This window comes from Molothrus aeneus, chromosome 1 (assembly GCF_037042795.1).
Source record: "Molothrus aeneus isolate 106 chromosome 1, BPBGC_Maene_1.0, whole genome shotgun sequence".
NCBI classification, from domain to species: Eukaryota; Metazoa; Chordata; class Aves; order Passeriformes; family Icteridae; genus Molothrus; species Molothrus aeneus.
Window position 1 is genome coordinate 48026190 of NC_089646.1, and position 17811 is coordinate 48044000.

Sequence of the window (17811 nt, forward strand, 5' to 3'; positions counted from 1 at the left end):
AGCCAGTAGAAGCATTCTTCAATAAATAATTTGGAGAATTAAGGATTAAATTATTCTGTCAGATGAGGAATGGATTCTGTGATCTGTACAGCAAATAGCAGTGGAAATAGGACAGTGCTTAAATACATGCCAAGCTAGAAGCCATCTGAAAGAAATGGAGAACAGGTGAATAAGGACACTAAAGAGAAGCAGAAAATCTTTTCGATTTGCTTCTGTTTGTTGTAATATTAATTACTGAGCCCTATGATGAACAGCTTCCTAGCCTTTGGGTAAGAAACAGCAGAGCCAGAAAATGGAACAGAGAAATTTCTTACTCTTGTTTTCTCCACTGAGAATCACAAAAAGGTTCCTCTTTTATATAATATGGTTTCAGATGGTTTTTGAATATTATTTAAAGAGCATGTCAAAGCCACAACAAAGTAATTCTTCCTCACAGATAAGGTCCACGAACTCCCCCCAGGGCAAGTATTAGAGAGCCTGCAGGAAAACTGCTTGTTAGACAAATGGAGCCACAGATGTTACTTTTATCTGGTGTACAAAGCAAGGATGTTACATACAAGGCACAGATACCCAATTACGAAAAGTACTATTTTTAACACAGACTTTTCTCCAAAACAAAAGGCTCCTAGAATTTTGTCCTTTTTTTTTTGTGGGTGGGGGAGGGTGAGAATTTTTTAGTCTTGTTTCCTGCATGAGTAATTGGCATTAAAATTTTTGAGAGCTGATAATGCTCAGGACCTCACAAACTCAATCTACTGGTGACAAACGCTCTTGTCATATGTGCGCTATATCCACAAATGCATAATTCTTTTCCTTAACATAAGCAACTGAAGCATAGTATGGAACCTCCAGGGCTCAGAGTTCTCTTGCACTCAGATTTATGCATAGCCAGAGCATGGTACTTTTCATTGCACTTCATTATTAACCAAGTTTTATGTTTGTAATATCAATGCTTCTACTGTGCTTTGCCAGACGTAGTCTAGCGACCACTGTGCTATTGCTCCATGTTGATTAGATAAATGTTTGTTCTATCCTGCCAGAAAGCAAACAGTGCCCCTATCCCAAGTCTTTGCTGGTGAAGCCATGCTTCCTTTGTTAAGCCCTGACAGACCTCACAGCAATAAGTGCACTCCATCAAAAGAAGAGCAGTCTCAAGGGTAATGGGAAAACAGTGGCTGAATCTAAGTACTAGACTGGAGCTCACAATGTCCATGAATACCCAGAAATTCTCATTAACTACAGATAGCACAATATTAGCAATTTGCACCACTTGACTAAATGTTAGTTAAAAACTTGACAAGCACCACAGTCTGAAGGTTCATTTCTCACTTTAAACACAAAAAAAATTCCCAAACTGAAAGAAGGCCATCATTTAATTTATGCACTGCACTAACATTTAGGTAGCATATATCTAATTGCTGACTGCTACAGATGCCTTTATATGACCTTGGACACATAATTTAATCCTTCCATGTGTTCATTCTCCTTTTGTCTTACTCCCCAGCACTGAAGACTGGCAACTACCACATCTAAGAGAATAAACAGAGGAAATGAATGCTACAGGTAGTATTATTATCTCTTGTGCCTATGTTACTACCGCTCAGGGTTTAAACCGCTGCCACTTTGGGCTACAAGATCCAGGAGGGAACTGAAAATTTTGGGTGCTTTTGCTTTCTCCTGAATCACCTAAGAACTTAATCTAAGAAATGTAATTTTCAGATACTATTTCATTTAAGAAAAGAAATCCTGAGATAAGCAATTCCTTTGATTTATACTGGGGCACATAATACAGGCACTCAGATCTCCAAGAGGATCCACGTGGCTTAGAGGGCATTGGGAAATGTTGTGTCCTGAAGCATGCAGCGAGGCGGATGGAATAGAAGTTTAATGGTGTCCTCTGCTCCAATGTCTATTACTGAGTCCCAGGAATGGGACCAGGATGACCCAAGTGATCCTTTTTAGTTCAGTGGTTATTACTCTTTCCCTCCTGAATCTGATTTAAAAGAAAAAAAGGAAAAAACTGATTTCAGCCCTCAGCATACTTGTGTGATTAGGGTAATGAGGAAGAGACCATTTTACAAAGTAGTTAAAGGATTCTTTCTCTCTTTCAGATTTCAGAATGCAGCTGGTTTCAAACTCCCAGCTGGCAAAGAGGGAACTTCTCACCATAAGTAGTCTGCTTAATCTGGGGCCTTCTCAATCAGGCACAGATGAAGTAGTGACATGATTACAGGCCTTGGTCAAGTGTTGCAATGCAAGATGATTTATACTAATCAGTATTCTCTAGAATCAGTGCAAAACAAATCCAACACAACTACAGACCTTGAAAGAAGTCTTAGCCACCACTCTTTCTTTTGTCTGAAAATACCATCTTGACAGATCTTAGCCAAGTAATCAAACACTTACATGTAGCACCCAACACATCCTGGCCACCAGAAACATCAGTGGCATCTGTTAAACACCATCTGTAAATTCCCTTTTGCTGTTCACAGGTTGGTTATGACCATAAGGAAAACTTAACATTTTTGAGATTTCAGTGCAGCAGTGCTCCCTATACTTTTAGAGATTTCCAAGTTGTCAGAAGCTATCCACTGTTAGACATGACCAAAAAACCCTTTCTGTCTCTGCCCTACTGAACACTGAACTGAAATGCTCATGCTAAGACAGATATGCAAGTCTCCTGATTTGTGAAGGTATCAACTACTATGCATGGGCTGTTCTAAATCAAGCTTAAACAGCAATTTACAGACAATTTAGAGGGCTAGGTAAGAAAAAGAAGATGGGAGAGGTGGATTTGGCTGGCTCCACTTAGCTTTTGGGGCACTGTGGCATAGAAACCTGATATTTCCTTGCTGTGATCTCATGATGACAATTTCTCTTTCTCCCTCAAGTCTATTTCGATGCCTCAGAGCAAAGTACCAGCCTCCACTTGGCCACTATGTGTTATCTGCACAGTGGCATGTTAGAAAGAAGGGGAGAAGAGAAAGAGAAAGAGAAAGAGGGAGAGGAAATTTACTGCAGTCCAAATTCTCAGAATAATGGGATGAGTTTGGACCAGATTTCAGTCTGTCTCTCACACTGGATTAAAAAGCCAGGTTTTGGACCCCAAACTGGCACTATTTGGGGATACTGATGTATTTAAAATATTTAAGATAAATAACCTGTTTTGAGACCTTTTAAAAATATATACATAATAACTAGAACAGGCATTTATTTCAGTCTGCCTGCCCTGTATCAAATTCCAGATGACTATATGGTTTAATGCCTCACATTCACCTACAGCAAAAAAGGCTCTGCCTTACTGGCCAAATGTGAGCCATGCCTATGACTCCAAAAAGGAATCCAAACTGTTCTTCACATCATAAATCATGCTCATGCCGCTTGTATCAGAACATGAGTCTTTTTGCTCACAAACTTGATCAGGGTCATTAAGATCCCCTCATTAGCAGTTTTATACTGTCTCTGCATCAGCATGGATGGGCTGAGAGAGGCCAGACACTGGAACCTCCTTTATTCTGCATAGGAGAGCACATAAGCCTGGGGAATGGAGAGGGTGTTTTTAATTAATCCAACATAAATAAATAAAACTGCCTGAAAACATAGTGAGGAATAGAGGCTCAGCCTTCTGTAGGTCAAACCCAAAGGCTACATTTGTACCCTGGGACAACTTCATTATCCTCAGCTGAGCTGCACAAGGGATTAATTTAACCCTCAGAAAAGGGTCAAGAGAAACTGGGAGAGAAACAGAACAACCCATTAATAAGAGCTATAAGAATACATGTTCATAGAGTTTAGTTCAAATTCTTCCTTACAGCTGCTGTTTTGAGTGTACATATAGTAACATCAAAATTTCTATTCTGCTCCATCTGCTGTTGTCAGAGCCCTTTCTTCTATTATATATTCTCAATAGCTTTTAATTTAAATCATTTATCTTCTCAAAACCCTAAGATTCTGAAAACCTTAAGAGAAGCCTGAAGTACTGAGGCTTGTTCACCTGTCTACTTGAATTTTTTTCTTTTGCTTCATTTTAACTAATTCTAAAAATGTATTTGTAAGCCAGAGAACATTTTTTTTTCTTAATGAAGCTAATTGTTTCAGCTGTGGGCTGCAAGCAGTGTTCCTATTCCAGAAGGAGAACACTGTCAGATTCTAAATGTGACTGTGTACCTTAGGTGTAAAATTGTGCAGTAGCTCATAATTGTATGGGCTGCCACTACCAAGCCAGAAAAAGAAAAAAAGGGTGGAAAGACAAAGCATTAACAGCAGAAACATCCTAGGACTCAGCATTTTTTAAAATCAGAGACATATTTTTAGTAGCTATTTATATTTCTGAACTTTCCTTCCTTTAAGATGATTGGTTTTTGGGCAGCATGGTGAAGATATCACATTGCCTTTTTATCTGTTTTTATGAACTAAAGCATCCCAATGTAAATGGAAGCACTGGAAAATGTGAGTGATACTGAAGTTACTCAAATACTTTTCCCAATCCCAGCACTTATAGAAACAAGGTAGAAAATACCTCTGTAATAGATACCTAAGTGAAGGTGACCTGCCTATGGTGTCCAAACCAATATGGTCTGTTCTCTCTTCTTCCCTCCCTCTCCTTTCCTTGAGGGTTCCCTCAGTCCTTCCTCAACAATAAGCCAACTTGCACTTCCTCCCATCACACAGCAGGCCTGCATCTTGCTCCAAGAAAGGAGATGTGCACAGCAGGAGGAGACACTGGGGACACTCCAACTCCGTAACAGCCAAGCAGCCCATGACCTGCAACTTTCATTTGATCCCACACCTCTCAACAAACAACTGGCATCACTGGTCTGTTTTTAACCTTGATGGTGCCCAGCTATGGACATTTATCTTCACACATGTGATATAGTATGCTTACCCCAAATTTTAGTCCTTTCAGACCCAAATTTGGCTCTAACAGTGGTAAAATTGAGTTTTGAAGAAAGACAGCCCTCATTTGGATGCAGTGAGCCAGAAATAAATTGACAGAACACAAGAAACAATTTCAGGGTTATCACATAGTGTTTCAGGGTTAGCACATAGTATTGGCTACTCCTGCTTCTCTACAAAACCACTTGTGTTAAAGGAAATTTCACATCTCCTGTAAGAAACTAGAACCGCGGTACTTTAACTACAAAAGTATCCTTGGCTAACAAAATAGGTTTACATCTAAAAACATTATTGCAGCTTGTTTGCAGGGAAATCTTAACCCTTAAGGGCTCAAGCCTATTTTTGCCTGCTCTGAAGCACAGCATTGAATCCTCAGCACACTTTACACCTGCAATATCCCACTAAGTAAGGACAGTGCTGCTGCTCAAGGGTGGCAGAGGCAGAAAGCCAAGGACCAAGAGGGAAGTTCCCTTCCTTGGTTCAAGGGGGTACACCAAATCTGTGGTGGATGGCAGGACTGAAGCAGATTGTGTCAGTTTGATGTAGTCATCAACCACACCATGAGACAGGGCTTTCTCCTTTCCTACTTCTCACAGATAGGATGCCTTCCAAATACAAATAATATTTTCTTGCTCAAGGTTGGTCTTAGTGTTTCCACTCTGGATATGGCATGAATGTTCTCTCCTCCCTTCACAACACACACTGCCAGCTTGAGCAAATCTTGGCTTACTGTTCTGCCTTTCTCTAGTTTTCACTCTTTTTTGCCCTCAAAGGCTGCAAGGACCTGCATCCTGCTTTCCTCCCTTAGATTTTGCTGAGTATTTTCTGGCTGTTATTCTGCTCTGGTAAAACTCAGAGCAACTTGACTTCACTTTTCCAGAGTTTTAGAGACAAGTCCTTTTACCAGCTTTCCTAGTTTTAAGTAAGTATACCACAGATTTCCAGAAGAGATGTATCAAATTAGCCTGTATGGAATAGGAAACTTGCCCTCTAGTGTCAGGTATGCCTGCAGCTTGCTTCTGCTTGGAGTGTAGCTTCTAAGTGATCAATTTGCCAACAGAGAATTTATTATGCCTCTCCAGCTGCAACTTGAAGCAAATCTGAGTATCTCCTGATGTCAATGGAAAACTACTAGATATCATCTATAAACATCTCAGCCTGACTCCTGATACTTGCGCTACTGAAAACAGGACCACAGGCTTTATTTATAGCATCAACCTGGTAGTTTTACTTCTAAAGTCCTTTATCTTAGGACTGATTTTCGAAAGTAAACTAGAAAGGAATATAAGGTGCTATGATTTAGTGTTTTAAAAGACAGCCACCTAATTCTGAAGGCTCATTAGCAGCTTCTGGATGAGGAAGAGGCTGCAGAGAAACATACCTGAGAATTGGCTCCCCTTCTTGTTCTCCTAATAGCAATCTAGAACATTTAGAGTAGGATATCTGCACTGGAGGTGCTGTAACCAGGTCATGCTGATATTTGCATGAAATTTTGGTGGTTATCATGAGATGTCCTCTCCTATTTACCCTGTGGCAAGACAAGCCATATTAAAGCAAAGCCCTGGGGGAAGACAGTGGACTGCCAGATCAGTGAGAAAAAGTGAACAGCCTGTACAGTGAAAGCTCCTTTTCATGATGCTAACTGAAGCTTTGCCAGAGGTGAGGTTTCTAAGCAGGGATGATTTTCATCATCACTGAAGTAAGGCCACCCTCAAAAGACCCAAATAAAAGAATGACATCTAAGCATTACACTGAAACCAACTAATAGACTAGCCAAACTCTTTTAAAAGAAAATTCAACAAAATCTAACCACCTGCTAGGTTAAGCCAGTTTCTATTGAAAGACCAGTGACTCCAGTGTGGCTCTTGATGAGAGGAACACAACTGACTGCAGGGGGTTGGATTATCATCTTTAGAAATTGGTGGTTAAAGATCCTGAAATACCACAGGACTAAAAGCAGAGCAGACAGAAACTCAGCTAATGAAATGCTGCTGTCAAACACACAAAGTTTAATATTCCTTTCTATCAAACCACAAAACATGCATAAAATAGTGGAAATCTGCTCTTTTTCTTCATTTTCAAATTCATACTTCTCTATGGTATTTTCAGAATTGTCAAGACTGATAACAGCAGGAAAATAACTTGATTAGTAGCTAATATCTTTATGTTGTTTTACAGCCTTGTTTCACTTAAATGTTTGTGAGTATGGCATATGTATTAAACTACTCTTTTTTTGCCTTTTAAATCTGCCTAGAATCACATGAAAAATTAAAACTAACCTGGAAATACAGAGATCTTCATCTTCTGCAGAAATTTACATTCCCAGTGAAGATCCTATGAGTTGTATTAGTAAAAAGTCTTGTAGGACTACAGAGCTAACTAAAAGGTGATGTATTCCCAGATTATTTATAACACCTATACACACAGAAACAACCATTTTTCTTTTTGCATCAGTAATGGTAAGCATCCTAGTTATGTCCTCCTACTACATAGATCTGGATTTCCCATTAATTTCCAATTGGATGCATGCATACTAATATCATATTGAGAAAACCCTCCTGTCTGCAAGACCAAGGGACTCAGCTTTCCTAAGAAATCTCTTATACTTTTCAAAGTAGCTCAAATCATGCTTGGATAGCACTTGCATATTGGATTAATACCACTGAAGTGCATATAATGGCTCCTGTGACTAATTCTGCTCAGCACAACAGAGAGCTCAAAAATTTCTTATTAAGCAACCCATTCTTAGACATAAATTAAATGTGCTTTGGTTAATTATGTCCTCCCCTTCTCATGTACACAGGGAAAAATCAAAGAAACAGAGAACTGCATTGTAAAAACTGTAAATAAAATCTTTCTTTTTAAATATATAGAGTAACTAAGCAGTATCCTTTCTGGCCATAATATCAAGACTTGTGCCAATACACTGCAGAGTTAAAAAAAAAAAAAAGTAAAACATTACAGTCAGAATTGAAGAGCTAAGCATTCACAGCAGAGCTTGATTGTCAACCTATCATGATCTAAAACACACACATCTACTTCTGCTGAGTCGATGTGGTTTTAAAAGTAATGGATTCTTTTTCTAAAAAAAGGTTCCCTACATCTCCAAGGCTGTTAAGGTTAGCATGGACTATTTATAGGCATCAATGAAAAGGAGGAAATCTTACTTTGCTCTCCTACTGTTTGCCTACTGTTTGGTAAGAGTAGCTTGCAGGTTTTCTGCAAAATCTCTGTCATCTCTTGACAAAACTGGAATTATCAACAGGGCACAATTGCATGGCAGCAAGATAAATCAGTGACATTACAGAGTGACTTGGAAGGATCAAACAATTTGATTGACTGTGCTGCTGGACTGTAGCAGCCAACTTGGCTACAAGTACGCACTTTCTCTTCCTTTCTCCCTTGCATCCCGAGAGCAAAGCAAGTAACAAGCTGTTATCCCTGGTGGAAGAGTCTTTTTTGTGTATCAGCAATCAAAATTGTTACTTGTTTTGCGACTGACTCACACAAAGCTCTCTGACATCTTTCATTTTCTTTAGGAGGAGATGCCTTTTGACTGACTTCATGGTGCAATTTGACCACTTCAGCCCAGGAGGAATTCAACCCCTTAATTCTGGGGACCAGCCTAAAAAAGATGCGAGTTCTAGCACTTGTTTCAACATGGCCAAGGTTTTGCTTTCTGGACTGGTGTTCTTTTTAAGCAGCTCCTGAGTTTGCATCCTGACCATGATCATGTAAGCGATGGATAATGCTGAGGTGACTGGAATTGTGAGGCAGGACCAGTGTGCTCAGCCCCAAAAGTGACCCACAGCCTGCCGTGTTCACTTTTTACAGGTGCTCTGTGGCACTGGCAACATGTAGGTGCTCCAAACGGGCTGTGGCATCAGGGATGCACAATACCCTTGCTAGGTTAAATAGTTTGCCAGCAGCAATGATGCAGAGGCAGTGATGAGAGCACCAGATTGAGGGCATGATCTGAAAGGATCTGGATTCGGGCCCAGGTGTCTGCCTGTGCTGGAGATCACGATGAAATATGCGCATTTCTACACAATCACAAGAACCACACACTCTGATTGTCTGCTGCAAACTGCAATAACCTCTGGGATTTTGGGGCAATATAATCTTTAAATCATAGTTCAGGCAAACTTCTGGGATAATCAGCAACTGAGCTCTGGTGTTTAAGTTGAAAGTCATAGAATTAGCTGGGGGACTTTCCTATACTTTTCACATCATGAATCTGTCATTCATCCCTCCAGCTGAAAAAACTCAAATTTCATTCAGTTACTAGTACCCAATAACATCTAACAAAATTAGAAAGGTATCTCTTTTATCCTATGTTGAAGACTGACAGAAAGTCCTTTAAAAACCAAAAAAAAGGAACACAATCTAGTGATTTTTTATCTTACCAGGTCAATGATAAACATTTATGGTCAGAACTGGATACCTGAAACGCTTGATATGTACTCCACCAGAGACATTCTTAGTTGAAGTTTCTTGCTTATACCTTAAATTTGCAATACAAATTCAAAGCCTTGAAATTCACTGGGCTAGAACCTTTAGCAACAAAAATTGTTATTGGGATTGGTGCGAAGTTCATTCTGGAATAGATGCCCATGACTGTACAATGATGGAAATCCTGCATGCAGAGGTGAACTGATACATAATTTCATGCATGAAAAACCAGAACTTATTTAAAGACTCACTTTTACCTTTTCAGTACGAACAAAAATGAGCATAATTTCCCTTGCCATTGAAAATGAAACTTATGACATTCTAAGCATAATGGCAAAACACCGTGTTGCTGTTTGAGATAGGGTGGTAATTTGAATAGGGGATTTTAAAAGGTAAGTTGGGAAGTGGGAACAAAGGAATTTACTTGTGAAACTGCAGTGAATAGACTTTCCACTCTTCTATTAAATATTAAACTGGGTTATAGTAGCATTTAAAGGCAGAAAAATTCAAGACCAACTATTAACATATAAATATAACCCAGCTCCTCAGTGCAGTTACAGAACATCAGAGGTGTTCCTAACTCAAGCCTTTGCTTATTTACTACTCTATGCACTAAAGCAACTGGTCCTGTAAAAGTGAGAGGTTTCACAGACATTCTGTATCTCTTTGCAGCTACTCCTAAGCATGACCCTGAGAGCTTGAACAGCCAACAAGGAGCCTCACATAGCGGAGACTCCCCTTTCTGAAAGCTGAGAGGAGCTTCTGTTGGCCAAGTGGCTTAATTCCAGCATCCAAAGGTGAGTTTGGGGAGGGAGAGAGCAGAAGGTCCCTTGTAAGGGCACAGTGGGGATCAGGCCTGCTTGATCCACAGTCCTTCCCTTCCCTGTGGCCACAGATACATCCTAACCCCTTGTGCTGAGCACAGGAACTGTGAGGTAGCTTCCTTGCAGGACAAGGATCTTCCACACACAACATTCCACAGCACCACGCTGAATTATCTGATGGGGAAGTGATAACCTTGTGGTGCTGCCAAAAACTGGGACACGCTTCCCTTGTAGGGCACGCAAAGCTTTAACTCCAGCACATTCTGGCACATCCCAGCTGGCTGAAAGCCAAGGGCTCTGCTAAGGCTGGTTGTGCTGAGGCAAGGGAGAAGTGCAGCAAAAGGCACACCTTGACTCTGCTGTGCTTTTTGCTGATGATCCATCCACATGGAGGAAGGACAAGCTCTGCAAAGCCTTTCTGGTGCTTTCATGCAGGACAGTGGGAAATACAAGAAGACAAACAGAGCTGCATTTCTCAATCTGCAGATACCTTCTCACCAGTCCTTCAGGAAGTCTACCAGAGCTGGGATAAATCTATGACAACTTACACCTTTGCCAGAAAAAGAGTAGAAACTGGGAAACACACCACACCTGGAAGAGGGACTGTGGCAGCAGCTCTCTGACAGAGAGCAACAGGCACAACTTTCCCAGGCATTGTCCTGGGAAAGGCTGTGAGAAGATCAGAGAAAAGAATGATAAACAATTCTTTCTTATCTTCACTTGCTGCACCTGTTGTTGTGAACACATGGAATGTGTTATGTAGAGTTGTTTACCAAAAGATGGTTTCTTATTTGGCGAATGGTGATGGTGTTTGGATTGAAGGACCAATTGGGTCCACGCGTATCGTGAGTGTCTGTAAGGGCAATGGGTTTCTTAATGAGTATAGAATAATAAAGTGATTGATCAGCCTGCTGAGAATCATGGAGTCAATGCTAATTATTACCAGGCTGGGGGCCTGGGATGACAAGGGGCTGCAAAGGTAGAATGGAATAACACCATCCTTTGCAGTGGTTTCTGTTAGGCACCAGACAGAAACCCCAGTCTAAAGTTAGAACCTTATTAACTTTCATGGCAAAGCACTTGCAGAGCTATATTTGTAGGGATCTAGAGAATCTATTTTTGTTTATGTTTTCAAATCTGTTTAATTAACTTGGTGAAGCCAACAAATAAAGAAACATTCTGCAGCTATCCTGAAAGTCTTCCTTTCCCTTCCAAGATCCGTGGGTTCATGTCTTTCAGAAATGTGAACTCATTCAAATCTTTTCACAATTTCCCCCACTTTTTAAAATATTTCCATTTCTTTCTCACAGGTGTCAGAATACAATGACAGCTTTGATCTTACTGGAGATAACTGTATGGGGGTAGATTCTTTTTCTTGAAATGCAGACTGGGAGTGGATCCAGAGGTCAAGCCAGAAGGTTACCTATATTTGAAAACCACACTTACAGAAAATCCCTTTGTGTGGCTTCTAATATGCCTCTGGATGTGAGTCTTGGAATACCTATCTTTGAATGCTGCTCTCTGTATCACGATGCTCCAAGTCTTAAGAAAACTGAAGTTCAAAGAGAAGGGAAGACTAAGAGAGTTGGGTTTGTAACTATGGAACAAGCACTTTCTTTGCCACATCAAAAGCTCTGATAAAAGCAGTCCAGTGATTCAGGATAAGAACATATTATTTGATGCATTAATTTGACAGTGGGCTAGCATTAGTAAGAAGCTCTCCTTTTTCACCCCATTACAAGATTGCTTTTGTGCAGTACAGAGGAGTTTAAAACACCCAAGATAGAGCTAATCAAAGTTCTAGTTTAAATGAAGGTCATGCATGTCCTCTGAGGTCTGATTTTCACATGCTTTTTTGAAACCACTTAATTCCTAGGTAGCAAAACCTGCTAGAATTTTGTAAAGTCCACAAAAAATGGATCTGTGCTCTTCAGACTTTTAAACATGCTGATGGCTTATTGCAACATGAATGGATTCTGAAAGTTACCAAAACCAAGGATGCATAACTGAATGAATATTTTCATATTCAGACTGACTGTCATGACTCTGACTGTACTGAAACTTTATTTAATTTGGGTGAATTAAATTAACTTGAAACACTTTCAAGTTACATGGCCTCTGATAAAGAACTTAAAATTGAATCTCTCTGACACAAAGTCAATGTTTCTTCCCTTCATTATGCTTCTCCTCACAGAGGCATGTGTTAAGGGGGACTGTAGTTCCTAATGATTGGCAATGTGGGGTGTGTGAGCATTTCTTAACAGATACTCCAAGAGAAGGAAGTGCCAGCAATACGATCTCAAGAAAAAGGCAGTTAATAAAAACTTCTGCTTGTGGCCATCAGTGCTGCTGTCCCCACTTTTCTTTTCTGAAGAAGCAGCAGGTGGAGGGGAGGGGTATGATTTCATTAAAATGTTCTAGTTTTCTGGAAGATAAGTCAAAATGTAGAGAGAATGTACAGTTTTTTTCTTTTACATTTTTGCATCTGAGAACAGTAAAAAGCAGTGGTTTTTAGTTGGTTTTTGAAGAGACAAAATAAGTGAAATCCATAAGAGCAGTTCACTCGGATGGGGAAAGACATGCTTCCAGGAGCCTGTGCTAGGCTGAACTCTAGCTTCAAATGATAATATCCATGAGGTAGTGGCACACGACTCCTCTTCATGAGAGTAGTCCTGAACTCCTGCCAAAAATCCCTCTATATGCCACTTAGTGCTTCAAGACAAGAAGGATAATGACAGGTCTGTAAAATCTGCTGGAATTGACAGTTCTTATTGTTCTGAAAAGTTTTCGTGACGCACAGGAATTTTCAGATTAGCACTGCACAATGTTGAACAAAATGGGTGTCAAGCAAATCAATGGGCTTTTCACAATTCACAAGTCTATGTTTTACTGCTGTTCCATTTTTATTCTGTGCTTGGTCTTGCTTTGTGGTGTGCACGTGCCATTGGAGATGTGAGTGTGTATGCACTGAACAGGGAGTGAGAGTTTTCCGTTGCATGACGTTCCATGTAAACAAAAGCTTAGCATGGAGAAGGTTTTTCTCCTAAAAAATGTTTTTTTTTCTTTCAGACACAAAAATAAGGAACTGTTTATATTTGTGTGGTTAGTCTTACTTGGAGTTACAACTGTCTTCTATTCATTTGGAGGTGAACATATCGAGCCACCTTTTTTACACCTGTGTGTAAAAATTTGTGCCAACTCACTTGAATAATGGGGTGAAAATAATACAATATACAATTGAGGCAAAACTGAAGACTGGTGGCTCTAGCATCTGTTTACCTAGAACACGAACAGCCACCAGGGTTTTTGTAACTGAAGGAGGGTTAAGATCAAGGGAATTAATGAAATATTCAAATTTAATATCTCTCAACACATACAAAGCTCAGATCAGAATTTATGCTCTATGCTTCCAGTATAGTTTGACATATGGGTATAAAGCTCTACAGGCAGATAAAAGATAACCCATTAAGCTTAAAGCCCATAGAAACAAAACAAAACCTCTGGAATGCCTATTCCATTTCAGTTTTCAATTTACCATCATTGAGGCAAATAGAAAGAAAAAAAATAACCTGCTGCCTTTGTGAAAATCTCACTCTTCCAAGAAAAATATAAGCATAAGACTGAAGATCAGATCAATGCCGGGTGGCATCTCGTGTAAGTCAATGGAGCTATGCCAATTTGGTCTGGCACCAAGCATTTTAGAAGACATATGAGCCCATCAAACCAAGTGTTTTCCAATGCAACCAATTAAAGCTACCCCAAGATAGCATTTTTTTTCAGCTTCTGCATCCTCCCAACTGCTGCCAGCATGCCACAGTTCTCACTGAAGCCTACTCACTCCTCTGTTGCTGGAACTCTTATAGCCTGGGAATCTGAAATGCCTCTCCCACGTAGATCATCCCCAAGCACTAACGATGAACAACAGTTCTCTGCACCATCAGGTCAAAAATCCAATGCAAACATGGCTTTGACTGCAACACGAGTTTTTCCACCTCTGGCATCACTGGGGTTGGAAGCCCTCAGACAGACTGATCCAGTGCTTAGCAGTTATAGGCTGTCTCTCTCTCCCTCTCTCCCCAGCCCCCTCCTTTTATCTGCTAATGCACAGGGATAGACAAGCAAAAAAATCCCTTCAAATAAGGTTATGGGAGAGAGAGGAACTCCATCACAGGCAGTGTTTGCCTAACACTGGTGACTAAACTTGAGATGTTTATGTTGTTTGAACTATATCCCTGGAGTGCTAACAAGAATTAAAATATCATCTTAAGAGTTGCAGTCACCTTAAAAGACAATGTTCTCCTATGCTTTCACATCAGCAATCACAAAATAAAGAAGATGGCAGTAGGTATGGAACAAAAAACCATCAAAGGTGCAATTAAGCTTCATTTTGATGCATCCCAAAGGCATTCAAAATGATCAGCCAGGAACAAACCATGCCCAGGTGTGCAAGGGTCCAAGCTTTCTCACAGATTTTTATGGAATATCTTAGCCTAGATCAAAGCATCCACCTTCAAGATGGGGAGTGGGCACATCTCTGCCTAGACTGCCGTACGCAATGGGATTTTCAGCTACACCAGTGCTAAGTAAATACAAATGAATGATACAAGACCCTGGGGAAGGTGACATAGCAACAAAATACCTTCCTCATTGAAAAAAACAAATTATTCATTCTTGGTACTCTCATCGCTGCTGAACAAAAATAAGAATTGCAATAATAGCTAACAGTTATCTCTTTTTTGCATACCTTAGAAAAATGCATTTTTTTTCTAAGCCCAGTGCCATTGGATGCCTGGGGCCATCATTCCAATAAAAGGTGACCCAAACACCCCTGGGAAATACAGGGAAGAGTGACTTATATCTGTGTCTTCAGAAAAAGCAATAAGTCAAGCTTAATAAGGGGTTCCTCCTGAATTTGTTATACATCAGGTTAAATACTCAAAACTACACAGAGGAGTAGTATTACACACACCAATAGACACTCTCCCTGTATTGATGCACTGAATTCTATGTTCTGTATTTTTAAAAAAATTATATTGATCCATCAGCTCTTCAAAACACTGACTTTTTTTTGGCATCAACTCTGAGGCAATGCTGAGTCCTTTAACTGGAGGGATAAGCTCCATGTACACACCTTCCTGACACAACTTGCAGGGCAAAAGCAAAGCTGACCAGTAAAACCAAATCTAAAGAAATTTACACCCTCAGTCTGAGATTCCCAGGCAGCAATGTGACTCCTCAGCAGTTCCTAATGCTGGGAAATGAAGCTGTGTGTTAAGTTCTAAAATGAACACAAGATACCAAAAATGGATCCCTAAAATGCAGCCAGCTTCATACAATGTTTGCACCTAGTTTGGTTACTATAAAATACCCGATACACTTGACAAGCTCAGGAACAGGGTGAAAAAAACAAAAAGTTTTTTCTAAATCTTTTTTTCCCCAATTTTCTGCCATTCCTCCTATGTATTTTCACAAACCAGATAAGATTACTACAGTCTCTGAGAGGGTTAAGCAGAGACAACCATGAGCTCCATGCAGCAAGGCTCCCTGTCACGATAAAACATGAACAATGCTGAGCCGAATTAATGGCTGGTGTAAGTAACCCCAGAGGGCTGCAGAGGGACAGATTTGCACACACACTTCCCTCCTCTTTCTAAATATACTGTTTCTGCTTTACAGAATCAAAAGCAGAGTCCCAAGAGGCAAAGAAATCAACTTCTAACACATGCCCCACAATGGTGAAAAAGGAAACTCTTCACACTTTTCATGTACTCACAGGTTTCATAAACAAATAGGAAAGCTTTTGAATTAAATGTAGTTTAAAAAGCCTTCAAAGGATAAACCAATTTGAGAAAAAAAGGTACAGGAGGGGTAGGAAAAGCAATGACTTTTTTATGCTGAACACAGTGATGAATGATGAGCAACTCGTGTTTTCTTGGCTCAGGGTCTGAACTGGCATTTGACAAATCATTGCAATAACATACCTGTTATTATTATATTGACACCAGAAATACTGGTGACTTCATGTGGGCACCTCAGACTTTTGTGCCTGCAACATTCTGCTCCATGTGGTTTGCTTTCCTTATCAAACACAGGGGTGATCTGAAATACCCCGAAGAACACAGCATCCTTCCACAGACTAACCTCAATTAAGCTAAAAAAAAAACCACCCAAGGCAATGCAAACAGCTAACTAGTTTGTCCGATGCCTGAGACCATTGGGAAGAACACATCTCGCTACACAAGACACAAAACCGAGGAATCCCTCGGTGTATATACAATTGCCACTAATTCGCTTTTTGCCATCCCTCGACACCACCAATCGCTCCATGCCCAGCCTGAAACAGGATAAAGTACACGGCTTTACTTACAGAGATCTCGTAGCTCCATCGTTCCCGATGACAAATTCACCTCCCACACGGCAGCGAGCGAATGACTTAATGCAGCCTTTGGCGGGCGGCTCCGTGCGCACGGCGGGCAGCGGCGGGCGCTCCGCGGCGGGGGCGCGCTCCGGGCGCGGCCATGGGCGGCGGGCAGGCACGGACCGGCGCTGCCCCGCGGCCGCGCTCCGCTGCCCGCGCCCAGCTCCGCTTATGTGCCGGGCGCCCGGCGGGCTCCCATTGGCACGGGCGGGCGGCGGCAGCCAATGGCAGCCCACTCCCGCGGCAGGGAAACTCCTGCCCGCTTATTTAGCATCTCGGGAGAGCGTATTTCCGAGGAAGAGCGCCGCTTCCCTCGCATCCTGCCATCGCACGGCGGGGATGAGCGGAGCAGAGATCCCCGTCTCTAGGGCTCCCCCCGCGCCGCCCGCTCGTTTTGTCTCAGAGCCCGGCGCTCACCCGGAGGAAGCGCTGATGGGGACCCCGGCATCCGCGTCCACCTTGGCGGGGGCCGCGGGGGAGCGCGCCGGAGCTCCACAATTACTCGCTCCATCGCCATGGAAACAGGCTGGATGCAGCGGGCTGGATTTGTGTAGCACATCTGCTGCCAGGCTCATAATCAACCGCAATCTCATCTTTTCTCCCTCTCCTCGCGCTGCTTATTTGATTGTGAGTTTGCTCTCTCTTTTCATACATGCTGGGAAAGTACACGCAGACAGAGCCGTGTACACGGTGACTTTCTCCCTGTGCAAACACATCAGGAACACACGTACACGTGTGTGCACACACCCCACGAGTACTCGCTTGTATGCATGCTAAGGAGGTACACTCTCTATGTGCCCAAATCACACAATCATAGACTAAAAGATCCATCACCTAGTTCCAACGCCCCTGCCATGGGCAGGGATAGCTTTTATGAGTGCTGGTTGCTTGAAGTTCCATCCAGCCTGGCCTTGAACACTGCCAGAGATAGGGCATCCATCTGTCCCAGAGCCTCATTACCCTCACGGTAAAGAATTTCTTCCTAATATCTAATCTAAATGAATCCCCTTTCACTTTAAGGACATTATGCCTTGTCCTGTCACCCTATGCCCTTGTAACAAGTCCCTCTCCAGCTAAGGAAAGTGCTCTAAGGTCTTCCTGGAGCCATCCCTTCTCCTGGCTGAACAACCACAACTCTCTCAAGCCTGTTTTCATAGGAGAGGTGCTGGTGCTCCAGTCTCCTGATAATCTTCCCTCTTTTGGACTTGCTCCAACAAATAG

General features: G+C 41.5%; 1 protein-coding gene across 3 annotated transcripts in view; it reads right to left on the minus strand.

Moving 5' to 3' along the window:
* ELMO1 (engulfment and cell motility 1) overlaps positions 1 to 17811 on the minus strand; it is a 302032-nt gene that overhangs the window by 64489 nt on the left and 219732 nt on the right. The window contains exon 1 of one of the 3 annotated variants that reach the window (XM_066556606.1): positions 16540 to 16701. The exons of the other annotated variants lie outside the window; for them this stretch is intronic. The gene's annotated coding sequence lies outside the window, so the exon portion shown is untranslated. Of the gene's footprint in view, positions 1 to 16539; positions 16702 to 17811 lie in introns of those variants that run through there. 3 annotated transcript variants of the gene reach the window in all.